General features: G+C 48.6%; 1 protein-coding gene across 1 annotated transcript in view; it reads left to right on the top strand.

Moving 5' to 3' along the window:
* The first annotated feature begins 2,636 nt into the window (after positions 1–2,636).
* LOC144951233 (uncharacterized) overlaps positions 2,637–6,000 on the top strand; it is a 50,482-nt gene continuing 47,118 nt past the window's right edge. The window contains exon 1 of the mRNA XM_078881382.1: positions 2,637–2,666. The gene's annotated coding sequence lies outside the window, so the exon portion shown is untranslated. The remainder of the gene's footprint in view (positions 2,667–6,000) is intronic.

Here is a 6,000-nt window from a genome sequence, read left to right as displayed (position 1 = left end):
CTCAACACTACCCATAGACTCAGCACTGCCCACAGACTCAACACTACCCATAGACTCAACACTACCCATAGACTCAACACTACCCATAGACTCAACACTGCCCATAGACTCAACACTGCCCATAGACTCAACACTGCCCATAGACTCAACACTGCCCATAGACTCAACACTACCCATAGACTCAACACTGCCCACAGACTCAACACTGCCCACAGACTCAACACTACCCATAGACTCAACACTGCCCACAGACTCAACACTACCCATAGACTCAACACTGCCCACAGACTCAACACTACCCATAGACTCAACACTGCCCATAGACTCAACACTACCCATAGACTCAACACTGCCCACAGACTCAACACTACCCATAGACTCAACACTGCCCACAGACTCAACACTACCCATAGACTCAACACTGCCCATAGACTCAACACTACCCATAGACTCAACACTGCACCATAGACTCAACACTGCCCATAGACTCAACACTGCCCACAGACTCAACACTGCACCATAGACTCAACACTGCACCATAGACTCAACACTACCCATAGACTCAACACTGCACCATAGACTCAACACTGCACCATAGACTCAACACTGCACCATAGACTCAACACTACCCACAGACTCAACACTGCACCATAGACTCAACACTGCACCATAGACTCAACACTGCACCATAGACTCAACACTGCACCATAGACTCAACACTGCACCATAGACTCAACACTGCACCATAGACTCAACACTACCCACAGACTCAACACTGCACCATAGACTCAACACTACCCACAGACTCAACACTGCACCATAGACTCAACACTGCACCATAGACTCAACACTGCCCACAGACTCAACACTGCACCATAGACTCAACACTGCACCATAGACTCAACACTACCCACAGACTCAACACTGCACCATAGACTCAACACTGCACCATAGACTCAACACTGCACCATAGACTCAACACTACCCATAGACTCAACACTGCACCATAGACTCAACACTGCCCATAGACTCAACACTACCCATAGACTCAACACTGCCCATAGACTCAACACTACCCATAGACTCAACACTGCCCATAGACTCAACACTGCCCATAGACTCAACACTGCACCATAGACTCAACACTGCCCATAGACTCAACACTGCACCATAGACTCAACACTACCCATAGACTCAACACTGCACCATAGACTCAACACTGCCCATAGACTCAACACTACCCATAGACTCAACACTGCCCATAGACTCAACACTACCCATAGACTCAACACTGCACCATAGACTCAACACTGCCCATAGACTCAACACTACCCATAGACTCAACACTGCCCATAGACTCAACACTGCCCATAGACTCAACACTGCCCATAGACTCAACACTGCACCATAGACTCAACACTGCCCATAGACTCAACACTGCCCATAGATTCAACACTACCCATAGACTCAACACTGCCCATAGACTCAACACTGCCCATAGACTCAACACTGCCCATAGACTCAACACTACCCATAGACTCAACACTGCCCATAGACTCAACACTGCCCATAGACTCAACACTGCCCATAGACTCAACACTGCCCATAGACTCAACACTACCCATAGACTCAACACTACCCATAGACTCAACACTGCACCATAGACTCAACACTGCCCATAGACTCAACACTACCCATAGACTCAACACTGCCCATAGACTCAACACTGCCCATAGACTCAACACTGCCCACAGACTCAACACTGCCCACAGACTCAACACTGCACCATAGACTCAACACTACCCATAGACTAAACACTACCCATAGATCTTCTTGGTTCTTTCGGTAAAGTCACGTAGAAGGGAAACAATAAAATAAGAAAATTAAAACATGATAAAATATTTATTTTAAGATATGTATAAGAATATCGAGGGGGGGGGGGGGGTGTTGGGTGCAAGGTTTGCGGTCAAGGTTCAGAACCCGCCTTGCCTGGACGGTAGCCACCACTGATGATGACTGAAAGTGTAGCTGATGATGACTGAAAGTGTAGCTGATGATGACTGAAAGTGTAGCTGATGATGACTGTGAAAGTGTAGCTGATGATGACTGTGAAAGTGTAGCTGATGATGACTGAAAGTGTAGCTGATGATGACTGTGAAAGTGTAGCTGATGATGACTGAAAGTGTAGCTGATGATGACTGTGAAGTGTAGCTGATGATGACTGTGAAAGTGTAGCTGATGATGACTGTGAAAGTGTAGCTGATGATGACTGTGAAAGTGTAGTTGATGATGACTGTGAAAGTGTAGCTGATGATGACTGTGAAAGTGTAGCTGATGATGACTGTGAAAGTGTAGCTGATGATGACTGTGAAAGTGTAGCTGATGATGACTGTGAAAGTGTAGCTGATGATGACTGTGTAGCTGATGATGACTGAAAGTGTAGCTGATGATGACTGTGAAAGGGTAGCAGCTGCTACGTTGATAATTCGTGATGCTAGCTTGGGGGGGGGGGAAGCTGAAAGCTTATTGGATCTGCTGGTCACAATTGAGTCTCTGTTCCTTAAATGTCAGCTCAGCTCGTTTTTTTATATTTTTGTTTTGCAAATTTGAAATGTTTCCAATGCCATTCACTGCTACGGGCGCACGCTAACGTTACACGGGCGTTGGTGAGTAGATGTGCCTACTGGTTGTGGTGGTGGTTGTGGTGGTTGTGGTGGTGGTTGTGGTGGTGGTTATGGTGGTTGTGGTGGTGGTTGTGGTGGTGGTTATGGTGGTGGTGGTCGTTATGGTAGTGGTGGTGGTTAAGGTGGTGGTTGTGATGGTGGTTGTGGTGGTGGTTGTGGTGGTGGTTGTGATGGTGGTGGTGGTAGTGGTTGTGGTGGTGGTTATCATGGTGGTTGTGGTGGTGGTTATCATGGTGGTTGTGGTGGTAGTTATGGTGGTGGTTGTGGTGGTAGTTATGGTGGTGGTTGTGGTGGTAGTTATGGTGGTGGTTGTGGTGGTAGTTATGGTGGTGGTTGTGGTGGTAGTTATGGTGGTGGTTGTGGTGGTAGTTATGGTGGTGGTTGTGGTGGTAGTTATGGTGGTGGTGGTGGTAGTGGTTGTGGTGGTAGTGGTAGTTATGGTGGTGGTTGTGGTGGTAGTTATGGTGGTGGTTGTGGTGGTAGTTATGGTGGTGGTTGTGGTGGTAGTTATGGTGGTGGTGGTGGTAGTGGTTGTGGTGGTAGTGGTAGTTATGGTGGTGGTTGTGGTGGTAGTTATGGTTGGTGTTGTGGTTGTGTGCCCAGAGACCGGTTCAGACAATCGTCGCTTGGTGGTGGTGGTGGCCGTGAGCAAGAATCGAACCCGGGTCGCTGGGTTCATAGCGCAGCGCGCTAACCGCTGCACCACCGCTCCCCGCTACACACGCACACACCTACACACACACGTGCGTGTGTGTGTGCGTGAGTGGTGAATGCGTTGTCTGTGTTGAAACATAAACACGCTCGAATTCCCGAACGCGTCGAAAGACGCAAGCGGGCGGTCTGTATGAAGCCTTTTAAACGTGGGAAAAAATATATATTTAAAGATTTCTCTAAAATAAAAAAACACACATCTTCACATTGCACACGTCACTAGCAATTTTTTTTAATTTAACGGAATGTTTTACAAACGGGGAAAGAAATTTAACCAAAAAATAAAATTTCATATTAACACGGCGGAGTAATTGTTCAACAACTAGCTACTCGCAGGGGTCAAGTTCCATTTCATCTCCCGGCAGCGGTGGCGTTATGCGAGCAAAATAATTAATATTTTTTTAAACTTTTTTAAAAACACGCTTCTATGAAATCTACTAGTAATGGCAGAACTCCACGACTCCAGAAAGTGGCCCCGAAGTTTGCCACAACGTAAGGGAGCGTGGCCAATTACAGCCAATGTCAGTTGAGCGTGGACAATTAGACCCAAGCCAAAACATAATGATAATGAATGTTTAAAAATATTTTTTTTCTTTTTTTATGATCGAATATAGTATTGTCATCAGTATTACATAAGTATACCAAGTTTGCAGCCGATACCACATTGGGAAGTGGGTTAAGCTTGAGCTACAATAGAGAGAGACACGCAAACTCCAAATCTACAGCAGCAGGCGTCAGGGTCGGGATGGAACCCACGACCTCCTGTAGACCAGGCGAGGTAGTCAACATCTCCTAGCCACCGTGATGATGATGATGATGAGAGAGAGACACGCAAACTCCAAATATACAGCAGCAGGCGTCAGGGTCGTGATCGAACCCACGACCTCCTGTAGACCAGGCGAGGTAGTTAACATCTCCTAGCCACCGTGATGATGATGATGATGAGAGAGAGACACGCAAACTCCAAATTTACAGCAGCAGGCGTCAGGGTCGTGATCGAACCCACGACCTCCTGTAGACCAGGCGAGGCAGTCAACATCTCCTAGCCGCTGAGGTGCTGAAGAGTGGGTCCTTGCCTCTAACATCTGGAAGTTTGCCAGCATTGATTCAAGAGAGAGCTCCTAGACTCTGCTGTACGTGATATGCAGTGCGGTACGTGGTACAGAGTGTGGTACGGAGTGTGGTACGGAGTGTGGTACGTGGTACAGAGTGTGGTACGTGGTACAGAGTGCTGTACGCACCACCAACAAATTGTTTCCGTGCCACGGGTCGCTGGGCTTCTCGGTGGCTCATCTCGTTGTGCCGGAGAGACCGGTCTCATCACAATGCCTCTTTGTCTGACGCGCCGACGTTCAGACTGTCAATGCCCACTGTGATTCTCATGGGGGTGCCGGTGGAAGGGGGGTCTGTGTGGTGAGTCTATGGGTCTCTGTGTGAGTCTGTGGGTCTCTGTGTGAGTCTGTGGGTCTCTGTGTGAGTCTGTGGGTCTCTGTGTGAGTCTATGGCCCTCTGTGTGAGTCTATGGGTCTCTGTGTGAGTCTAGGGGTCTCTGTGTGAGTCTATTGGTCTCTGTGTGAGTCTGTGGGTCTCTGTGTGAGTCTATGGGTCTCTGTGTGAATCTACGGGTCTCTGTGTGAGTCTGTGGGTCTCTGTGTGAGTCTGTGGGTCTCTGTGTGAGTCTATTGGTCTCTGTGTGAGTCTATGGCCCTCTGTGTGAGTCTGTGGGTCTCTGTGTGAGTCTATTGGTCTCTGTGTGAGTCTATGGCCCTCTGTGTGAGTCTATGGGTCTCTGTGTGAATCTACGGGTCTCTGTGTGAGTCTGTGGGTCTCTGTGTGAGTCTGTGGGTCTCTGTGTGAGTCTATTGGTCTCTGTGTGAGTCTATGGCCCTCTGTGTGAGTCTGTGGGTCTCTGTGTGAGTCTGTGGGTCTCTGTGTGAGTCTATTGGTCTCTGTGTGAGTCTATGGCCCTCTGTGTGAGTCTACGGGTCTCTGTGTGAATCTACGGGTCTCTGTGTGAGTCTACGGGTCTCTGTGTGAGTCTAGGGGTCTCTGTGTGAGTCTATTGGTCTCTGTGTGAGTCTACGGGTCTCTGTGTGAGTCTGTGGGTCTCTGTGTGAGTCTATGGGTCTCTGTGTGAGTCTATTGGTCTCTGTGTGAGTCTATGGCCCTCTGTGTGAGTCTGTGGGTCTCTGTGTGAGTCTATTGGTCTCTGTGTGAGTCTATGGGTCTCTGTGTGAGTCTATGGGTCTCTGTGTGAGTCTATGGGTCTCTGTGTGTGAGTCTATGGGTCTCTGTGTGAGTCTATGGCCCTCTGTGTGAGTCTACGGGTCTCTGTGTGAGTCTACGGGGCTCTGTGTGAGTCTGTGGGTCTCTGTGTGAGTCTGTGGGTCTCTGTGTGAGTCTATGGGTCTCTGTGTGAGTCTGTGGGTCTCTGTGTGAGTCTATGGGTCTCTGTGTGTGAGTCTATGGGTCTCTGTGTGAGTCTATGGCCCTCTGTGTGAGTCTACGGGTCTCTGTGTGAGTCTACTGGGCTCTGTGTGAGTCTGTGGGTCTCTGTGTGAGTCTGTGGGTCTCTGTGTGAGTCTATGGGTCTCTGTGTGAGTCT

This window comes from Lampetra fluviatilis, chromosome 61, assembly GCF_964198595.1.
Source record: "Lampetra fluviatilis chromosome 61, kcLamFluv1.1, whole genome shotgun sequence".
NCBI lineage: Eukaryota > Metazoa > Chordata > Hyperoartia > Petromyzontiformes > Petromyzontidae > Lampetra > Lampetra fluviatilis.
Note: the sequence above shows the minus strand (reverse complement) of the source record. Positions and strands in the feature narration are given on the sequence as shown.